Raw genomic sequence first — 22,868 nt, 5'->3', positions numbered from 1 at the left:
GCGCTTGTATGCAGACTTAAGTTAAGCATGTGCCACATGAACTGAAACGCCACGTACTGGCAGAGCGAGGTGACGCGGGCCTGATGAGCACATTATTACCATCCCTGAACTTGAATATCACATAGTTGGTCTTAAATAACTACCCAATTGTACTAATTTGGTTGGTTGGTTGGTTGGTTGGTTGGTTAATTGTACTAATTTGGTTGGTTTGGTTGGTTGGTTGGTTGGTTGGTTGGTTTGGTTGGTTGGTTGGTTGGTTGGTTTGGTTGGTTGGTTGGTTGGTTGGTTGGTTGGTTGGTTAGTTGGTTGGTTTGGTTGGTTGGTTGGTTGGTTGGTTGGTTTGGTTGGTTGGTTGGTTGGTTGGTTGGTTAGTTGGTTGGTTTGGTTGGTTGGTTGGTTGGTTGGTTGGTTGTTTGGTTGGGTTGGGTTGGTTGGTTGGTTGGTTGGTTAGTTGGTTGGTTGGTTGGTTGGTTGGTTGGGTTGGTTGGTTGGTTGGCTGGTTGGTTGGTTGGTTAGTTTGCTTTTTGTTGTTTTTGTCTTACTCATAATACAAAAACACATGATGTGAATTTCCAAAAGAGAGATCCATTTATACAGTTCACAGTTAAAAACTTCCAAGGAATGTGGCATCGTTTTCATTGAAAATACTAGAAAGAATATTAGCAGGAGTATTATATATTGATAGAACATGCCAATGCCAAATCAATTTTTAAATATTGTAACCAAAAGCCTTCATTATGTATTCTACCAGTAAGTAAGTTTTATTAGTTCAATTAGTACCAATGAATTCTTTGCCAAAATGTTCATGTGCTATGATCTGGTGTACAATTGAGAGATATTATCGTTAACTTTGTGAAAAATGAGGTAATTTTCAAAGTCAGCCTGTAGTTACATAAAATATGTAATTATCACTTTATAGAAATAATATATTATATAGAGGAGATGACTATTTCAAAGAATGAAATAGTTTTATTTCAAGATAAATATGATCATTGTGTGCCCATTCATGTAAAAGTTTATCTTAGAAACAAACAAAACTCTTCTAAAAATCAGAAGTAGCCTAAGCAAGGTGGCTCACTAGGTAGAGTGCTTGTCACAGACGTCTGAAAATTGATATCTGAACCATGGGAACCAGTAAACAAATATTTAACAAAGGTAAAATATGTAGTAATAACAAAATGTAGAAATTATTATCACTTAAAATTGGGGAAAAGGAAATTAACACCAAATGAGGAACCATGACTAGGGTGAATTTATATAATCTGTAAGTAAATGCTTCAGGAATATGCACCAGAAAATGAAAAATAACACTCATAGCCACCAACAGGGTGAATAAGTAACCTTTAGCAGATAAATACAAAACAATACGACAACCAATGATGGAATAAAATACTATTATCCCAAAGAACTTCTGAGAATTTCAAAACCATTTCGATAATAAAAAGAAGTTAAAAATAATATGAGTACATATAATATATATTTCTAATTATGTAAAATTCTAGAATAAACTGGGTGTAGTCACCAGAAACAGACTAGTAGTTGCCTTGTTCTGAGAGCAGAGCAGATGTCACTTCATTGTGAAAGGCCTTCTGCAGGCTCCTGTGTCTGAACACTCAGCCCACAGCCAACAGGGCTGTGTTGAGACAGGCTGTGGAACCTTTCGGGTAGTATGTGTAGCTGGAGGAAGCCAGTTACCAGAGTTGGGTCTTGAGTGTTATACTGACCACGTTTCTAGTCTGAGTTCCTCCACTGCCATACCTTCCCACCACATTAGACAGTCATCTCTGAACTGTGGGGTTAAGATTGCTTCTGTTTCTTTCTGCTTCTGGGATTACTCACTCATTATGATCATTTCTAGCTCAATCCATTTATCCACAAATTTCGGGAATTCTTGTTTTTAATGGCTGAGTAGTATTCCATAGTGTATATGTACCACAGTTTCTTTATCCACTCTTCTACCGAGGGACACTTATATCTGCATACTAGCCCTAGGGGCATGTCCCACGAAAGCCTTCACTTACCAGGAAACTGGGACAGAGGGGAAGGCATCCTATTGGGACTCTAAATGAGAGACGCATGGGAGAATAGCAAAATAAAAGGATACAGAGGGTCCTAGAAATCTACAAGTAGAACAATATGAAAGGCAGATTTGGGCCCAGGGGTCCTGCTCAAACTAAGGCACCAGCCAAGGACAATACAGGAGGTAAACTTTAAACCCCTTCCCAGATCTAGCCAATGGTCAGAATATTCTCCACAGTTGAGTGGAGAGTGTGATACGACTTTCTCACGTACTCTGGTGCCTCACATTTGACCATGTCCCCTGGAGGGGGAGACCTGGTGGCACTCAGAGGAAGGACAGCAGGTAGCCAAGAAGAGACTTGATACCCTCTGAGAATATATAGAGGGAGGTAATCCCCCTCAGGAACAGTCATAGGGGAGGGGAATAATGGGAAAATGGGGGTGGGGGAGGAATGGGAGGATACAAGAGATGGGATAAACATTGAGATGTAACAAGAATAAATTAAAAAAAAAAGGATTGCTTCTGTTGAGTGTTTTCTCACAGATAGGAGATAGTGAACTAATTTAACCAGGGTACAAGGGAGGGTTTGGTAATGCTTTATGTCCTAACAGTGGTGATGAGCACATGGCTACAAATTGTGCCTAAATATGCTGAAAATACTAGCAAGGTATTTGCATATGAGGATGCCCAGTTATTTTAAAATAAACTTGATTGAAGGGGGAGATTGAAGGAAGAAGAGAAAGAAAATAAACCCAGGTAGGATTAAGCTCTCATAGTCAGTGGCTGTTCGCCTGATACATAAAAAGAACAAACCTATGCCTTGCTTCCTGGGCAAATCCCTATAGCCGTAGAATACTCAAGGAAAGTATTTATAATATCTACTTAGCTGGTGGACCCCAGGAGAGTCATGAGAGTTCACATGGACAGCATGGTTTGAAAGAGGCAAAATTGTCTCCCTCCTTAAAGAGCAATAAAGAATTAGGGGGGAAAAAAGCCTCAGGTAGACTATACAGATAATTTTGTAAGTAGGTGTGTGCAGAAGCAAGGTGTGAGCAACACCAGAGCCACAGCCTGTGTGTTCTGAGAAACAGAAATGTGATGTGGGCCCTGAGAAGCAAAGACTGCCCATGTGTTCCAGGGAAAACTGATTATTTTGCTTCATATTCTATGACATATTGCCCAGGTACTGATGGCTAAACCTATATCTCACTCTTTTTCTACTTGTCATTTCACAGCTGAAGTCACATCCCGGTCCTTCATAGGAAAGCATTCCTTAATTAACTGTAAGTATTGTATTTTTTCGATTGATAATATTAAACACAAAACTGTTTCTTTGTGAAAACTTAAGTTGTCTTAACATTTATGCCGTGAAATAGGATGATTGTTTAACAGACTTCACTTGAGTAGGAACACTTTGCTTTCAAATTAACACACTACAATAATGTACAGAATGTTTTCTGAGAGCTAGCTTGGAATAGAATAGCAACATCTTTCAACCCCTGCTATTTAGGTCTGTGACCTCTTTTGTTTGAGTAATTGATCTCCTCCTGGGTGTGTGATGAAATGCAAGGGACAAAATTAGAGTCATTGTCAGAAGAATGGCATATATTTTGTAGAGAGTTTTCAAATATTGGGTTTATATCCTTTACTCTCAGAATTCTGCATCACCAATTGAAGAAGATATAAATAATGAAAAAAATCATCCAGAAAAGTTTGATGTGTCATCTGTTCCCATCATTTACCTGCATCATCAGGCTGAAAAGCTGAAGCTAAAAAGATAGCCTACTGGATAAATGAGAATCAGTGCCTTATTGCCCAGCACTCACATATGAATATAACAGTGGTGCCACATTTCCGTAACACCAGTGGTAGGGAGAGACATATGGATCCCAGAGCTTACTGGTCAGCCAGTCTATAGTCTACAGTCTGATACAGTAAACACCAGGCTCAGTGAGAGACCCTATTTTAAAATATATTTGATATTTGATGTCAACTTCTGGCTTGTAGTCACAATAGGTATGCCTACACAATAGACGTGTGCAAACGCGCCCGCATGCACACGCACACGCATACACACACGCACACACACACCACAGGCAGAAGGGATATGGAGGGAGGGGAGATTATTCACCAGAAGTCCTTTTGCAGTGAGTTCCATCATGACAGTAAGCACTCTGAAGATGTCCTGCTCAATAGCTGGCATACCTGAGGACTGTTTGCTCAGTATACTACAGATGTTAAGTGCCCATAAACTCCTTATTATCTTGAATCTGTTACCAAGAGACATTGTATTAAATGCTGGAAAATGAAAGTGTGAGGAAACTTTCTGCCAATCACTTAAAGATTCATTAAGAACTTAGATTAAAAAAAAAAAAAAAAAAAGAACAGATTTAAAGCAGTAGACAACAAGGTGGTGATTGCTTATTATTTTTATATATTCTTACAAAATATAACATTACCTCTTAAATAAAATACTCTACCTTTTGATGAGGAGGAATAATAATTATAAATTAGTAGCACTTATAAACTACAAATTGGCATACTACTTTTTTTTTTTTTTTTTTTTTTTTTTTTGTATCTGGAGGCTTGTGTGACTTTTAAACATAACCACATGAAAACATCGGTAATGTCTTGATACGAATATCCAGTCAGCATCGCGTTAATGTTACAAATGTCTGCATAGCAGTTGGTTAATGTACGTTTCACTCATGTTGTGTCTTTAATACTCTTATTTTTCTCTCTTGTGTTATTTCTTGAGGGGAATTGAGTTGTTGTTCCTGTAGTTCCCTTTGGTCTGTGTCATCTGACTGCATCCCTGTCGTGTGGCTGAATGGGGTGCTGTGTTCCCTTGTTCTGGTAAATCAGTAGCTAGATTTAGATGTTACATTGTGCTCACATTCAATAGCTTTAACACATTCATTTTATAGGCAGTGGTTTGTCCTTCTGTGGTATTAACTCTGTCTGCTGTGCTCAGTATGCTTTAAATACTTTAAGTGCGCTTTAAACTCTATAGCTTTATAAATGAACATGTCAGAAAATATCTGGATTTCCCATGTTTGCAAAAGAGTTAATAAATTAGCCATTTGATATCTATCCTTATCATTTGGATATGTACTTTTGCAATCTGATAGCCCCACAGACCTCATTCCTGGCCCAGCTTATGCTGCACCCCGCGTTTATCTCCCCCTGCAAAGTCTCCTGCAAGCTTTTGAATTTGAAACATTTTCATGTAGAACTCTGTGCCTGAATGAAAGAAAACCAATCCTAAAATGAGGAATTCTGTTTATGTAATTTAATTAAATCAAGTAATCTGGATCAATTAGGGTGAAGCAAATAAAGAAACATGACACGGAGAAATATTTGTGTGGGGAAAGTAGAAGTATTTCCGTGCTATAAGATCAGCAGTAATATGTTTGAGTGTCTATTAAACCATGCATACCAAGCAAAGTTAAAGGATTTACGGTTTGAATGCACACTGTATCGGAATGACAATCCAAGGCGATGGCAGCCCTCTAGCCAGGCTGAAGTGTTTTATGCTGTTCAGTCTAACGTGGTAATGAATTTAATTTACTCTAGTCTACTTGCATCAAAGCATCACTTTCTGAGTGCAATCCCCGGGCACCCTTTAACTTATTTTATTCTGACAATTTTTTCTGCCTCACCTGTCCATAGTGCTTTAGCGATCAGTCCCTAGTGGTGAGGCACTCTTGGGTATTCTTGGTAGGTTCTCTGGTCACCTGACACAGGCTTATTCACTTAGAATTGCAAAGAAGTTTTAAATCCATAAGCTATATGACAGAGAGGCAGTGGCTTAAATTCTAGTTAGAAAACACACTGTAACACATGAAAAATGAAAACATATATATTCTCCACTAATTAGCTACAATGGTCAAAATTCAGTCATTTTGAAATGGTGAAATTGCTGTTCATAACAATCTCATTCTATAGTATGACGGTGTGTGTCTCCCAGGTTACACATTATCATCCTGGATTAGCAGACAGCAGCCTAGCAGTCTCTACTTCCAGCATACCAGATTTCTACTATGAGTATTTGGGGGTAGAACTAACGTGAGGAAAGAGAAGAAAGACCGCTAAAACTGTTATCACCACTCTCTGTGTCGTGTTCTAACAAGGAAAAGCTCATTAGGACACAGCAAACAGCTCTAGCACTGATCTCTAGGGAGACTTTCAAAGGAGTTATTTGCACCACAAAATAACTGTGGGAGCTTTCTGTTCATTTGTCAGAAAAATTCACTAAGCGCAGCACTCCCAGAAACAGAGCGAGGCACAGGAAGCAATAAACTTTATAATACATCATTGTGTTTGGACACTGCAGTAAAGTCATCAGACAAATCACCTATTAAATGTCTCTTATGCAATTAAATTTCATAAGATAAAAATAAAACATGATGCCCATTTGTTTGCTTTCTGGTTTTACTCTTTATTTGAAAATCAAAGTCTGTTTTAAGACTGTATTGGAGAATTTTTAGATATAATTAGAGCATTGAATATTCATATTTTTCAAGTTCACATATATTTATTATACAGTACATTAGGTTTTATGAGGATATGTCCATGTAGACATATAATTTACTTAGAGCATATTTCACCTCAAGACTTCCAACCCTTCCTTTGTCAGCCCACTCCTTTTGTGTTACTCCTATTTATTAAACTAGAGAGGTTTGCTTGGTTAGGTAGATAGATAGATAGATAGACAGAAAGACAGACAGACAGATAGACTGTGGCATGATTTTATATATCTATAAAATCCAGTGATAAAAAAATGAGGAGAAACTGCAATATTTGCCTTTCTGGGTTGCCTTAGTATGTCATATTACCTCATTGCATCCATTTTCCTACAGATAACATAATTTTGTCACTTTTATATCTAAAATTCATTACATATGTGTGTACGTATTTGCCTGTGTGTATATACATATAGATGCATTCACACACAAGCACACTTCCTTCAACTGCTTATTTGTCACCAGACACCAAGTTTGGTTCCATAGTTTAGGTATTATAAAAAGTATTGCCATGAGCCTTGCTGTGCAAGTGTCTCTATGGTATGTTGACTGGGGTCTTTGGATAGACACCCAGGAATGATAACGCTGTTCTAATTGTAGTGTTCTGGGGAACATGCACTCTCATTATCATGGTGGCTGAGCTAGTTACTTTTCTCTCTATTATTATATAACAGTTGCCTTTGGCTCACATCTTCACCATAATTTACTTGTTGTCCTAATGAGTTACATCACACAGAAATGTGATGTAATCTTGGGGTTATTACAACTTGCATTTCTGTGGCTAATGAAGTTGAATGTTATTCAAGTTCCTTTGTGTTTGTTCTTCATCTTTTGAAATTTCTACTCATTTTACCAGCTTACCTAACTACAGGATTCTCAGGTTTCTTGATATTTAGGTTTTTAGTTCTTTCTATAGCTAAATATTATTCCTGTCAGATTATGATTAACAGAGTTTTTCTCTTATACTGTAGGCTGTCTCTCCACTTAACTGTTTTCTTGGGTGTACACAAGCTTTTTTTGTGTGATTTTCTCCCTTTTATAGAAAACAGACTTTTTTCTCACATAATGTATCCTAATTATATTTTTCCTTCCTCTTCTTCTCCCAGTTCATCCCCACCTCCTCTCCCATCTATATCCGTTCCTTTTCTGTCTCTCATTAGAAAACAAACAGGTTTCTAGGAGATAATAAAATAAAATATAATGATAAAAAATCTAACTCATTGAAATTGAAATAACAAACAAATATAATATAAAATGAGCTCAATAGAGGGCACAAGAAAAACCGACCACCTGTTTTCCAACCAAATGGGAGTATTCTTACCCTTCCAATTTTATGAACAAATATTTGCCACATTAACATTAGTTCCTCTTAGTTGACAGGTAGAGTTCAGAAATGAATTCATCTTTACGTGGAATCTTTAGTTGAGAAAAAAGTATTACTGCTTCAAACTCATTGTTTGCTATATGTTTATTATTTTTAAAACTTTGTATTGGTTCTTTGTGAATTTCACAGTATGCACCCCAGTCCCGTTCATCTAACCTTCCCCTTGTACCCATCCTCCACCACTGCAACCTCCCCCATTGCAAGAGAGTAAAAAAACATGTTAGTGTATCACAGTATGTTCCACAGTAACCTTATTCTCCACATCTCTTTGCTTGCAATATTTATTCTAATGACTCATTGGTCTGGTGCAAGGGCTATTCTGTCAATACTGGAACCTCACAGAAACTGCTCTTGATATCTTATTGCCCTGTGTCATGAAGATCCTGTAGTTTTGGATCAGTAGGATTGGCCCCCTCATTGCTCTTCAACAATTCATCAATGCGGTAGATTTTGGGGCAAGCCAGTTCAAAGCCCTGGTTCTGGGCTGAGAGTTATCTGAGCTGGTCAGCCTGCTGGCTCTCCCACTCTCCCACCCACAGGCTAGCTCATTGGCAACTCCTACAACCAGGATCTGCTCTGCCCTGCTGTCCAACGAGTGTTGCAGCTGGTGAGGGACAAGGCCAGTTCTCTCACTCTCATGACCAGCTCTCCCACATACCATAGGTGGCAAAGGATAAGCGAGGGAAAGAGGGCATCTCTCCCTCATTGATGCCACCACACAGGAAACAAGTAAAAGCCAGATCTCGTATTTTTGTATCCTTGAAACAGACTCACCAGCAACCCATGCAATGTGTGTGGAGCCAGCTCTCCTGAGTACCACAGCAGCTGGTTAGGAATGGAGTCAACTTACCTGCTCCCATACCCCTAGGACCAGCTTCTGAGATGCCTAAGGTAAGGGGTGGAGCCAGTTCTGCACAGCCATCAGACATTAACATCAGAGATATCTGCCTGGAGTTTGGTGCTAACAGACTGCTACTGATGCAAGGCAGCCGACCAAGAAGTGTCTGTCCTCCATGACATCACAAGCCAGGATCTCACTGTGGTCCCAAGTAGCATCACCGGCTATTCACATCAGGCTATTCCTCCAGTCTCCAGTTCTGCCTCACTTCATTGTTCCCACATCCTTCTGTTTCTCATTCTCTTCCATTTCTCTACCACTTTCTTGCTCCTCTTAGTGGCAAACAGGGTCTCTGAGTATATAGGATCATCTCAGGAGTGTTCTCAGGAGTGCTATGCCTGTATGCACGGTGCATTATGACAATGGTAAGGGTCATCTCAAGTATGGTCTGCCCCACCCCCACCCCTGGCCTGTGAGGCACAGTCCAGGCCCCCCCGGGAGCAAGACTGGTAGTTATCTCAAGCCCACTTTTCTCAGGGATTGTTAGGCTATTAATCATTTAGATGATCAAAGGTCACAATACTGAGCCTAGACATAGCCTGTCTCCTCTCTGCCACCTATGGACAGACACACATGTAACACTGTAGGGACACCTTCGACACCTCTAGGGAAGATAAATTATTCATATTATCTAAGACCAATTTTAATAAGCCATGTGCACTTAGAATTTTATTTATTTATTGTTTGAGATTTTTGGGTTAATGAAATATAAGTGTGGTATTTTAGGTATATCTAAATTATTTTCCAAGATTGATTGGTATCTGTAGTAGTGTCATTCTTTTCATATCTGATTTCATTAATTTTTTTCTATTTTCACTGTTTTGGATAAAGATTTGTTGACATTACAAATATTTAAAGGACTGTTTCATTGGTTGTTTGTAAATTTTTTTTCCATTTCACTACATTTTGCTCATAATTGTTTTCCCTCCAATATATTGATTTGTTTTCTTCCAGTTTTTAATGGCCAGATACGTTCATGAATGAAGTTCAGTCAGGAAATATTTTGTTGTTGATGACAGTGGTGGTTGTCACTGTATAATAAGTTACATTTAGATTTATAAGTTTAAAATGTTAATCATTATTTACTGAACATATGTGCCAGCAGAAATTTGCATACTATTCGGCTATCATCTGCTTCAGATGCAGCCACCATCCAGGTTTTACCCAGGTTGATATTTGTCTCAAGACTTGAGTCATCTCATGGTGTTACAGAATAGTGTCCAGTCCCTCAGTGACATAGACACTGGGCCTGCTTTTGTGTTGGCTGTTGATTGGTGGTCATGCATAAGCTGATGCTATGTCTCCCACAGAGAAGCTCAGAATGACAGTTCTGTTATATTAGTGACAAAATGTGCTCCTCTCTTATCCACACAGATATATGTCCTCTGTCTTCTAAGATTGTTGACTGACCATACTAATACCTATGAAAAGTAGTTTTTAAAAAAGACAGCAGAACAAGGAGCAATGTTGAGACCCCCGGAGAATGGCCTTCCAACAAGTTGTTCATTTCAGAAAGATGAGAGGGTGTTCAGTAGTCTTTACACAGAACTAGAACAGTGCATCTACTGATAATTAAAATGTAAGAAATTCAGCCACATGGACAATTTTAAGAAGAATCCACCTGGGCAGTGTGTAGCCTGTACCTGCAGTGTCTGTTGGTTGAAGCAGCATTTCTCTCTAGCTTCATGGATGTCGTTCCCTTTGCCTTACCCCACAGGACTCAATTCATAATACAGATTAAGTTACTACAGGAAATTTATCAGTGAAGGCATATCATAAATAGACTATATTTTAAAGAAAGAAATCATGTCAAATGACATTTGAAATGAGATTCAAGAAGACCAAGACTTACATACCTGTTTCATTTCCAGCTGCGCAGTCATCTTTTTAAAAACTCATAGTGCATATTTTTTTATTCCTCTTAGGGGTAAGTGCTTCTTCCTCTGAAAGTAAATACATTAGAAATCGTGAAATTTAGACTTAACAAGGAAAGTCAAATTTTGATGTAACATTTTTCTAAATTCTTATGTAGAATCAAAAACAATGGCTTTCCTGACCCTTGAGGTAGGAAAAGAGTAAAAAAACATTAGTTATAGTGCTTTTAGGAGAGCAAAGAAAACAGCAGTATTGGTTGGCATTTGTTAAGCAGTGAATCTTGTTTTTTAAAAACTATTCCTATAATTAAAAACATGCATCAACAATTGTCCAGTAAAATTTCAATGCTTATTTTTAATATAGGATTCTTGTGAGACTAGGAAGAAGAAAACTAATTTCTGATAACAGGAAAAGTATATTTTAAGAATATTGGAATTTGTTCCTAAGGAAATGTAAATTCTGCTTATCTCTATGGCACTCTCAGACCTACCTGGACTTAATGTTTCTCCCTTTTATGAAGCACAAAGTAATGATGATGACACCCTTGCATTAACTTAAAGGGGGTTATCACCAGTGACCACCAAAAGTGACATTCTGTGTAAGTGATAGAAAATATACGGACTTAGTAGACACCTAAGACATGAAACAGATAAGATTCTATTGAAAATTAAGCTTTCCTTGTCCATTGCATTACCAATAAAAATTCATTTCCAAAAAAAAAAAAAAAAAAAAAAAAAAACCTTGGAAATCTAGAAAATGACGTGCTCTGCAGTGTAATCTAATAGTTTCTATTGTATACCACGTAAAGGTATGGACAGATCTCAGATGTATTACATTCAAAGAAGGTATTCATTGTAGAGGATTCATATTTAAATAGTTGAAAATTTTCATGAAAATACTGGTACATATTAAAAGTAACTAAATTTAGGTCATTGAAGTGCTTCTAAAATTTATGTGTATTTTGACTAGATAAGATGGCAAAATCATATATAATATATATTCGTGTGTGTGTGTCTGTGTGTGTGTATAAAATTAGTGAGTGGGTAATGTTTTATCATTTTCAAAGATAAAAACTTTTCTCTCGATGTACATATCTTATAAATTCTATATTCTCCAGGAAGTACATCTTCAATACCCTCTATATGTTTATTGTAAGCATCTAAAGTTTATTTGCATGTTATTTAACATTGAATAAAATTGTATTTCAATTATTGGATAACAATCTATTTCCCATATGAATCTCAGTTGTTTAGGGTCCCAGGAGACCCTGTTTCTTGTATTGGATTAGAAGAAGCATCAAAATGTTGACCATTGTTTCTCAGGATCTTTACTGCATTTCCAGTTTTAAATTTCAAAGTCTTCTTTGTCTAACTTTGCCTGCTCCTCTATTAAGAGACTCGGAGCACTGTCATCCCTGAACACTGGGGAGGAGCCAGAACTTCAATTCTGTACATGGAGTTGTAAACTTGTAAGCTATTCCTCTAAATTTTTTGAAAGTCATTGTCCAACCCTTACTATTTGGGGCTGGGGAGTAATTGCTCAAACTCTTGCCATTGTTTCACACATGAACTTTGACTAATGTTCACACTTCTGTTTGTAGTGGAAAGCAGCCCCCTTTTGAGTTTTTTCTCGGTGTCAGAACATGTGGATTTGATTAAGGAAGAGAACGTCAGAAGGCCAGAATCAGGGCAAGCATGCAGTATGATCTCTTAACCTGTTATCCTTGGATTTAGCTCAATAGATCCATACTTTCTGAGAGGTAAACTACAGCATCCCATGCACGGTTTTGGCCCTCCCACTGTGGCCCTCTCTTAGGAGACAAGCTAAGTATGTCCATGAAGCAGGATGTAGGTTACTTATCACCAAGTTAGCTGTGCATGAGAGTAGTCTGGGAGTCCCACCTATGACCGGGCAGTGCGTGAAACAACAGTTCTGCGTAATGCTTGGAGTTGTAACACAAGAGAGACCCTTGGTCTGCAGTCATAGAAATCACTGCAGAAATATATTTCATAGTCCCCCTCTTGTTCAACAACATGGCCAAAATATAAAAATTCAAATTAAGAATTACTTTTCTTGATGGTCTAAAGAGGCATAGCTTGATCCAAATGCAAAAATGTCAGTTGGTTAAGGTTCTTAGTTGCTGGCTTTTGTTTGTTTGTTTTTCAGAGAGGACATAAAGAGTGCTATCCAGATATATTGTTTTAAGCAAACCATCAATGCACCCATTAAATATTGAAGACTATATTCATGGAGAAAAATGTATCCTAAATTTTTTAGCAGTGGTGGTGCATAAAATGTTGTCTGGAGTGGGCCATGTTCTAGAAGGCAAATAAAAATCAACAGCAGGCCTTTTCATACCATATGAGCTTTTCCTCTTTTGATAAATGACAATCAAAAGGGCTCCACTCAGTATTTGATGTCCCTACACTAATGAACTACTGTTAATGATGCTAATGATGGGAGGCCACAGTGTGCCTCAGCACAGAGAAGACAGAAAACAAGTGAAAATCCACATGCTTTAAAATAGAAGCCACATAGTGACTTCCACCACTTTTATGAAAACTGGTATAATAGAGGGAAAGGATAAAACAGAAAAATTGTCTGCAACTACATTAAATTTTCTTCCACGGTTCTATAGTTTCTGTATCATAGAGTTCAGAATAGGGCTAAAACTTTCTCTCTATCCAATTCCACATACATCACTAACTTCCTAATATCCTTCCCACTGTAAGTAGGGAGAAACAACTCTAATCCCAAAGTAATATCATTAATAGTAATAAAAATATCATTAAATGAAAAGCCAAACTTTTATCTCTTCCCCTTAGGTCTAGCATACATAATAAAATAAATCGGCACTTTCTTAATAAATTATAAAATCTTACTTATATCTAGTCCAATGTTTTATGTGTCTTTAAAAGCTGCAATGGCATTTACTATTAAAAAAACCATTAAGGTCTTCACTAGGTTGTTGATTGTTAATCTGTACAGCTTGCTAATTTATCCTTTGTGAATAATTCAAAGTTTTATAGATTTGGAAAAAAAAAATCTATGTTCATCCAGACTATCCCAGAGTGTACATTTCATCCTGGAACTGAATTCAGTATGTTGAGTGGAACATTAACTACCCTGGACCACAGGGGAGCCATTGAGGCCATTAGTGCTCCAACATAGTGTATAGCACCACAGGGGCCAAAAAGATGTCAGATATCTCCCCAACTTATAAAATCAACTTCCTCATGTGATTTATGCAGGAAATATTGCCAATTTTCATTTTAAATATTATATTTGACAGTAAGTCCTTGATCTTTTTTGAATCTTTTGGTTTTGAAAGTTAATACGTCTGGAACCTTTTTAAACTTTTAATTGTAAAGATTCTATTTTTAGTCTATAGCCCAACATTACTCACAATTGGTGTGGATAAGCATTGATTCTTTTCCTTATTAAACGATGGTACAATTTTTTAGAAGGTGATAGATCACTTGAATGAATGAGTTATATAAACTTAGTGTGATGAAAAGTTAGGCATGTCTTTTTGATGAACACATTTATATTCTTTCATTGTCATTGGATAAGTTGTGGTTTTCTTGAAACAAAATGAAATATATAGGAATTCTCAAATACAAGTAATCAAGCTATTTTTCTGTTTAAATGGAGCATTCATTAGCATCTTGGAGACTAGGAGATTTCCTAAAGCAGTTTGTTGTATGCAACTGGTATAGCCTGTCATACAACTTCTGTACTTTTCCCCCTAAGATTCATTTATTTATGTTGTATACAGTGCTCTATCTGCCTGTACACCTTCAGGCCAGAAGAGGGCATCAGATCACATAGAAGGTTATGAGCTGATTAGAAGAAAAAGTGGGGAAGAGCCTGGAACACATTGGCACAGGAGACAACTTCCTGAACAGAACACCAACGGCCTAGGCCTTAATGTCAACAATTAATAAATGGGACCTCATGAGGCTGAGAAGCTTCTGTAAGGCAGGAGACACTGTCAAGAGAACAAAGTGACAACCTACAGACTGGGAAAAGACCTTCACCAGCCTTACATCGGACAAAAATCTAATATCCAAAATATAAAGAACTCAAGAAATTAAACACCACCAAACCAAATAACTCAATTGAGAAATGGGCCTCAGAACTAAACAGAGAATTCTCAACAGAGGAATATCAAATGGCTGAGAAACACTTAAAGAAATGCTCAACCTCCTTAGTCATCAGGGAAATGCAAATTAAAACAACTCTGAGATTCCATCTTACACCCATCAGAATGGCTAAGATCATAAAATTCAAAGGACACCACATGCTGGCGAGGATGTGGAAAAAGAGGAATACTCCTTCATTGCTGGTGGGAATGCAAACCAATACAACCACTTTGAAAATCTATCTGGTGTTATCTCAGACAACTGGGAATAAGGCTTCCTCAAGATCCAGCTATTCCACTCCTTGGAATATACCCAGAAGATGCTCCAGTACACAACAAGGACATATGCTCAATTATGTTCATAGCAGCCTTATTCATAATAGCCAGAACATGGAAACAGCCTAAGTGTCCATCAGTAGAAGAATGGATAAAGAAACACTGGTGCATTTATACTATGGAATATTACTCAGCTTTTAAAAACAAGGAGTTCCCAAAATTTGTGGATAAATGGATTGAACTAGAAATGATCATAATGAGTGAGTTAACCCAGAAGCAGAAAGACTCAAATGGTATATACTCACTTATATCTGGACACTAGCCCATGAAAAACTTTACCTACCAGGAAAGTGGGTCAGAGGGGAGGACATCCTATTGAGACTTTAGGTGAGAGAAGCATGGGAGAATGGAAAAATAGAAGGATCCAGAGGGTCCTAGAAGCCTACAAGAAGAACAATATGATGGGTGGATCTGGGCCCAGGGATCCTGCTCAACCTGTGGTACCAGCCAAGGACCGTACATGCAGTAAACTTTAAACCCATACCCAGATCTTGCTATTGGACAGGACATTGTCCACCATTGAGTGGAAAGTGGGGTATGACTTTCCCATGAACTTTGGTGCCCATATTTTACCACATCCTCTGGTTGAGGAGGCCTGGTGGCACTCAGAGGAAGGATAGCAGGCCACCAAGAAGAGACTTGTTACCCTATGAGCATATACAGGGGGAGGAGGTCCCCCTTAGTCACAGTCATAGGGGAGGGGAGTAAGGGGAAAATGAGACGGAGAGAGGAATGGGAGGATACAAGGGATGGGATAACAATTCAGATGTAATATGAATAAATTAATAAAAATATATATAGAGAGAGGGTTGTGAGCCTACTGTGGTTGCTGAGAATTGAACTCAGGACGTCCAGAAGAGCAGTCATTGCTCTTAACCTCTGAGCCATCTATCCAGCCCTAACTTCTATATTTTTAACTATTTCCTTTTACAGAGGACAAAGCACTATAGTGGTTTGGCCAAGATGACACTCATATCTGAGACTACAGTCTCAGATGCTTAGTAAAATGCTCATTAAAACTGCCAAATGTGTTTACTGGTTTGGCAAAAGCCAAAAAAGCAAGTTTGGAAATCATGAGAGCATACATTCTTGATTCCTCATATCTTTAAAATATGTCAGCAGTTGCATGTTAACATCTGATAGAACTTTTATTATCTTATGATTACATTGGAAAATATTAAATTCTAGTTATGTATTTTAAGAATTATATTAATAGAGATTTTATATGTTATAATATTTCAAAAATCATATCTTATAAGACTAACACATTGAACATTTATAAGCTATGACTTTGGACAGGTTGGAGATTTTCAGTACAGATATTAAAATAGAATCCAAAGATAAAAAATAATGAGTTTTAGAAATTTTGTTGTGTTTGTTTGTTAAATAATAAAAAGAAATGTATTAATCACATATTTATGTAAGGAAAGTTAAGGAAAAGGCAGACACTTGAAGGCATGCAGGTAAAATGTATAGAATAAAAGTAAGGGGAAGCTATACAAAGCTTTAAAATTACACTGTAACCTTTAATTAGTAAAACATCACTAAGTCATATTTTTTTTCAGCAAATATATGCTCTTCTTAATCACAATATCAATATTAAATGAATAAAGAAATTGATCATGTACAAGTTTCCCTGGGGTCTAAGATGAGTTTTTTGTAAGAGGGATAATACACATATGTAAACAATTATCAAAATAAAACTGAAGTGATCATAACAAGAAGAATTTGTAAAATGGGTTCTGTTATTATAGAGGTTGGGGAGTCACATGTGGTCACTGGAATACACTAGAAGTTACGCACAAAATAGTTTTTGGGCAGACATAGGAAATGAAGGTATGTTGAATTCTCAAGGACGTTGTGTAACTTAGCTTCAACACATAGTTCGTGTTAGTGAAAGAGCAGAATGTGGTGTGAAGACACATGAGATTAGTGGAATGGCAGGTATTTCATCAAGAAATATTTTGTGTACCTACTGTGACCCTGCTCAGATCAGCCACAGAAATACTGAAATCCATAAGACATGGTCTTTGACCTTGAGGAAATTATACAACAGCAAAAAAAGACAAGAAATCACAAGTACAGGAGAGCAGAGAACAGCATACAGATGTGAGGAAATGTGCATAATTAAATTGGAAAGAATTCTAGTGGAAACGTATAACTTTAAAAGACTAGAATAGTTATTGTATCCACTTCAAATTCCATGTTCAAAGTTTGGAACATAGGCTCTGGAAAAACCACTGAAATTTTCCGAGCAGAAAACGCTCATTAAATCCAACAAAACCTCCCTTTTACTTCCACTAGTATATTGGGCTCAAGAGAAGTATGTCAAGCCCTTGTTCCTTTCTACACACTTCATAGATAAGAACAATGTTCTGTTTTCAGGGTACACACCTTAACTAGAGTGCACACTGTGCAAACACAAGCAATATCAGGGGAGAGACAGATGAGCTCATTACCTGATCCAGGGTCAGGAAAATGATATGGAGAAAAATTAGTACCTGGAAAAAAACTATCAGATTTCAAGTCAGAAAGGGAAGTATCAAAATCGGAGCGTATTAGAGAATGCCGGTCATAAAGAATGAGGAAACTGGAGTCAACTCATGCATAGGGGATTGGGAATGCAGGCAGGAGAGAGGTAGTATCTTCATTAAAGGGTTTGAGTTTAAGAATGGCCCTGTATTTCCCTGAAGAGCAATGGAGACCCACACCAGCTGGGTGGAGTTGTGCAACGAGAGGAGAAATGTAAATGGGCTTAAGATTGGAGCAAAGAGTAGAGTTAATTTTGCTCAAGATGCGTGTGCTGGAGTCATCATCCTCTGTAACGACGTATTTAGGCGTGACTAGGCCATATGGATGGTGCTCTCACAATTGGGATTAGTGTTCACCTTTGTTGCATGCTGAAAAGTAAAGTACTCTCTTTTCTCCTTTTGAGGAAACAAAATGTAGGTAGTGCATAACATGTAAGAAAGCCCTGCTTGGAACTCATTTGCATTGGTTTTCATAGCACAAACCCTGGTGCCCCATATTTGACCACATTCTCCCGGATGGGGAGACCTGGTGGCACTCAGAGGAAGGATAGCAGGCTACCAAGAAGAAACTTGATACCCTATGAGCATATACGGGGGGAAGAGGTCCCCATCAGTCACAGTCATAGGGGAAGGGAGTAGAGGGAAAGCGTGAGGGAGGGAGGAATGGGAGGATATAAGAAATGGAATAACTATTGAGATGTAAAATGAATGAATTTTAAAAATTAAAAAAAAAAAAAGAATGGTAGGGGAAAAAAGGAGAATAGTAGGAAACAATTGTCTGTTGTCTCCAAGCCACCTAGGTTATGGTGTTCTGTAATAGCAGCTCGAACTGAGGAAAACAGTAGACTCAAACTATGAGGCTTGTTCTGAACAGTAAATGGAAAGAGCAGAGAAAAATGCCTGACACTTATTGTGTTGTATGATATTTGTAATTTTGAATATTTTAATTTGTGATATATTTTTATCAAGAAAATAATTTTGAATGTTTGATTTTTTTTTAATCATGCAACTCTTATTTTTGTTTTCAGCATCTGGTTTCCTTGTAATAAATTTCCAGCTTTTTGTAGATGCATGAAGTTTATATAAAGTTTATACTTTGTTTATAGTTTAGGATAAGTTCAGGGCTGTGGAAACAGTTCAGTACATACATTGATGGCTGAGCAAGAATGAGGATCTGAGTTTAAACCGTGCAACCTCTGTGAGAAGCTGAGTGTGCTGGGTGTGTCTGCTTGTAACTGGGAAGGCAGGGACACAGGAGGAGGATTTATGGGGCTCACTGGTCACCAACCCAGCTGAAGACATGACTCCCAAGACCCAGTGAGAAATGATGTGCCATCCTCATACACCTGCACATACATGATAAACAGGCCCACACTCCTGCACAGGTATGCACGTCTTCATACACAAAGAGAGGGAGGGGGGAAAAGAGAGAGAGATACAGAGACAGACAGAGAGAGACTGAGATAGAGAGACAGAGAGATAGAGAGGAAAGGAGAGAGGGAGAGAGAATTCCATTTATCTATAGATATATGGTAACATACACACTTTACACTTTGTATATAGTTGTATTTTAGCACATTTTGATTTCATATTTTGTTAAAGGCACTCTATAACCGCATAGAGTCCCTTTTGTTCCTAAAAATTACCTTTGTTTCTCTTGCTTTATGTTTATTTTTCAATTATGTTGCACAGTTGTCTAAAGAAGCAGAAATAGTTGTGTGAAAATCATTACACGTCTTTAAATCAGTTCATTATTGCCATGCATTACATGAAAACACTAATAAAGTACTGACTTTTCAATGCTAGTCTGTTGATCCGTGATCTCTTCTTGCACTCTGACTGAACTTCAGTGGATTATAGTTCTTTCAAATATCTAGTAATGAAAATTCTTTTATGCTGCTTTCCTTTCATTTTCCCTTCAACACAGTTGAGGATTTTATCCCTTCATGTGATACTTAAAATAATTTGCCATACTTAACAGAATCATTCTGAAGACAGCTAACTGCAGTTGCTAAAATTATAGATTAGTTTGGAAAAACAGCATAAGACTAAGCCTCTGTTTTGACAACCACATATGTCTGTCTAGTTCTATCTCCAGATGTTCATGCAGTTCCGTGATACTCATGTCAGGCTTTATCAACAGTTATGAGTGGCATAGTCTTCTGCTTAATCTTTTTTTGCATTATCAGTTTTTAGTACCTGCTGATATAGGTAACATGTACTGATATTTATTTATTAAAGGTTTATATATTTTGTTATTTTTTTTATTTTATGTGGATTGGTGTTTTGCCTGCATGTATGTCTGTGTAAGAATGTCAGACCTCCTGGAACTGGAGTGACAGACAGTTGTGAGCTGCCATGTGGATGCTGGGAATTGAACCCAGCTCCTCTGGAAGAACAGCCAGTGCTCTTAACAGCTGAGCCCTCTCTTCAGCCCTGTACTAATATTTTATATTAAGTACTATAATGTTTTCCAATAATCAGGCTGGGCTAACTGAATGGTTCTTCTGCAGGGGCCAATGAACTCCTTAAGAGCATCTGTCACCTAGACAGCCCTCCTTCAGGGAGGTGACAAACCAGAGTCTCTTATTAATTTCAAAGGGCTTTTGGTTTATCCTTTTTGTCTGTATTTAAATGAATGTGACCTGAATATGCAAATATACCTCAAAGTCAAAGGTTTTGTCTTCTTTTATAGTAGATTCCATTTTTAATTATTTTGAGATATTTATAAATGAGCACTGCATTAAGATATCTCTTCTCCCCTCCCCATGTCCCTCCTACTCATCAAAAAACCATTTCCTCTTATTCTTTACTTATAAATGTTTAATATATGTATATAAACATAAGTACAACCTGCTGAGATCATTTAGTGTTGCTCATGTATGTTTAGGGCTGGTCCCATGGCATTGACCAAACTATTTCTCCTCCTCTTTGCGTTAACTACTTGCCTGTAGCTCTTCTTCTAGAGTTAAGCTTTCTGAGAATGCTCTCATACATGTTGAATTTCAACTGCCGAAGATTTTTCAGATTTTTCTTTGCCTCTTAGAGTCTTTCTGTCCCTTCTTCTGGAGTATGCCTTGAACCTTTCTACTCCCAGTACCACTGAGACAACTTGAACTATTAAAGAAATTAGAGGGCCATATGCTCTACACACTGATTTCAGTGACATTCATTTATGTTACAATAACCAGGATATCTGCAATTAATGCAGTAATTATTTTTGCCATACCTGAGGAATTAACTCCTCCTGATAGCTGGAGGAAGATTTTTTAATAAGAAATGACATGTAGAATCTATAAACATATTGTGTTATGTTTTCTAATATTGAGATACTCTTGTCTTATTGAATTCAGCTTAACATTTCATAATTTCATTACTATAAGTAAAAATTTTCCCCAAAATATATCTTAAAGATACAAGCCAAGAAATTTGACTTGCCCAGAAATTTGACTCTGTTGTAAAGTATGATTATCTGAAATTACATTTACTTTATAGAGTACGCATTATTTTCATACTAATGTTTTTTGAGAAGTGGTTTGAGACAGAGTTTTTTTCTGTGCAGCTTGCATGTCTGGCCTTGAACTCACAGAGATCCACCTGCCTCTGCCTCCCCTAGTGCTGGGCATACTAATGCTTTTTTTCCTTTTTTGATGTTGTACTTTAAATTGGACAAATTACCATCAAATTTGATAGTGTCCAGGAACATTTAACATTCAGATAATCTTTCAAAGGACCAGTTATACGTTTCTTTCTAGAATTCCACTATGGCTCCTTGTTTCCATTCTACACACACATAGTTCTTTTCTCATTCCTAGCTTTTTTGTTCTTGATTACTCTCTGCTTGTTTTTCTCTTAGTGAAGGGAAATTGTTATTAGAGGGTTAGACACAATCAACCAAAGAGATGAGATCTTAGAGACCCAGATCTCTGGTCGCAGTCACTAAAGAGAGATTTCTCAGAGTTCCAGGGACACTCCAAGCAAAGTAGGTTCACTCTAGTCACAGGCTCGACAGCTCAATTGCCCTGCACCTAACTGCACCCTTTTTAATTAGAGTTTACTATGGAAAGCCACACCAAAATATAGACACTAAAGCTAACAAAAATCATGACATTGGATAATTCTGTGAAGTGACAATTGACCCATGATGTAGCTGGGCTTGCATCTAACCCTTTCTACCTCTAGGACAGATTTGGTTAAGCTAATAAAGAGGATATCAGCCAGTGAACTAGGTTGGTCTCATCTTCTTGGTGTCTTGTTTGCCAATGCGATAAACATAGGTTGGAAAGTATGGGCAAGTCCTATCAACAAGCATAAACAGGGAGGGCTAGATCCATGGCTATGTTTGCAATCAGCCACATAGTAAGCCAGGGAAGCGTTGGGAGGCTGGAAAAGTTTTCTAACACTTTGTATCTGCAACAGGTCTTTCAGGGCAGGGCAGGGGACTATGCCTTCTATGAACCACAGTGAAAGGTGTGGGCAGGGAGAATTAGTCTTCCAGTATAGCAGAGAAGAAGCAACCAGTGAAGAGGCACGGGCTCATGTTCTCATGGAAAATAATGAGCACTTCTCTAACCTCTGGGAAAATTAGGAGGGTAGACACTACCTTCTCTTTTTAATTAACTTATCTCTTGCCTGGGTTGTTTAAAAGGGCAGGAAAATTGGAAGTGTGGAAAGCCTCCTCGTATTTTAATTAACTCACCTTTACTCTACTACCATATAAAGGGCAAGTGCTTTTTCTGGCAATCTCAGCACATTTGGTAGGGTCTCGATCCAGTGGCTCCATTAAAAAAGGCACAGGCCAGTTTAGAAATGAAGCTGTGACAAGGTTGATGTGACCCATGGGACGGTGCATGATATGATGTGTTGGTACAGAAAACACCCTGGCGATAAGAAGCAACTTGGGACTTTTGTTAGCATTTTCCTCATCTGTCTTTCTAAATGTATATCCAGTTCCTTTGATGAATGGAGAGCAATCTTAAGAGCCGGTGATATGAGAATTAGTCATTTTGGTTTGCTTGAAGCAGCGACTTGCAAGAACTTTGAGCTGGTGATTCTTATGCTTTAAATATGATTGTGCTAAGGCAAAGGGCACAGATGATAAATGTTAGAGATTTTAATATATTTGTAAGGCTAGTGTTAGAGCTCTGTGCTCAT

The 22,868-nt window shown here is 37.7% G+C and overlaps 1 non-coding gene across 1 annotated transcript; it reads right to left on the bottom strand.

Moving 5' to 3' along the window:
* Window positions 1-9,307: 9,307 nt before the first annotated feature.
* Window positions 9,308-9,442, bottom strand: LOC127210358 (small nucleolar RNA SNORA17). The gene has a single exon (XR_007833276.1). It is a non-coding gene; the product is annotated as a small nucleolar RNA SNORA17 (small nucleolar RNA).
* Between the last annotated feature and the right edge of the window lie 13,426 nt (window positions 9,443-22,868).

The sequence above is a fragment of the Acomys russatus genome, chromosome 27 (genome assembly GCF_903995435.1).
Source record: "Acomys russatus chromosome 27, mAcoRus1.1, whole genome shotgun sequence".
In the NCBI taxonomy this organism is placed as follows: Eukaryota; Metazoa; Chordata; class Mammalia; order Rodentia; family Muridae; genus Acomys; species Acomys russatus.
The sequence above is the reverse complement of the archived record's forward strand: the minus strand, read 5'-3'. Positions and strand labels throughout refer to the sequence as shown.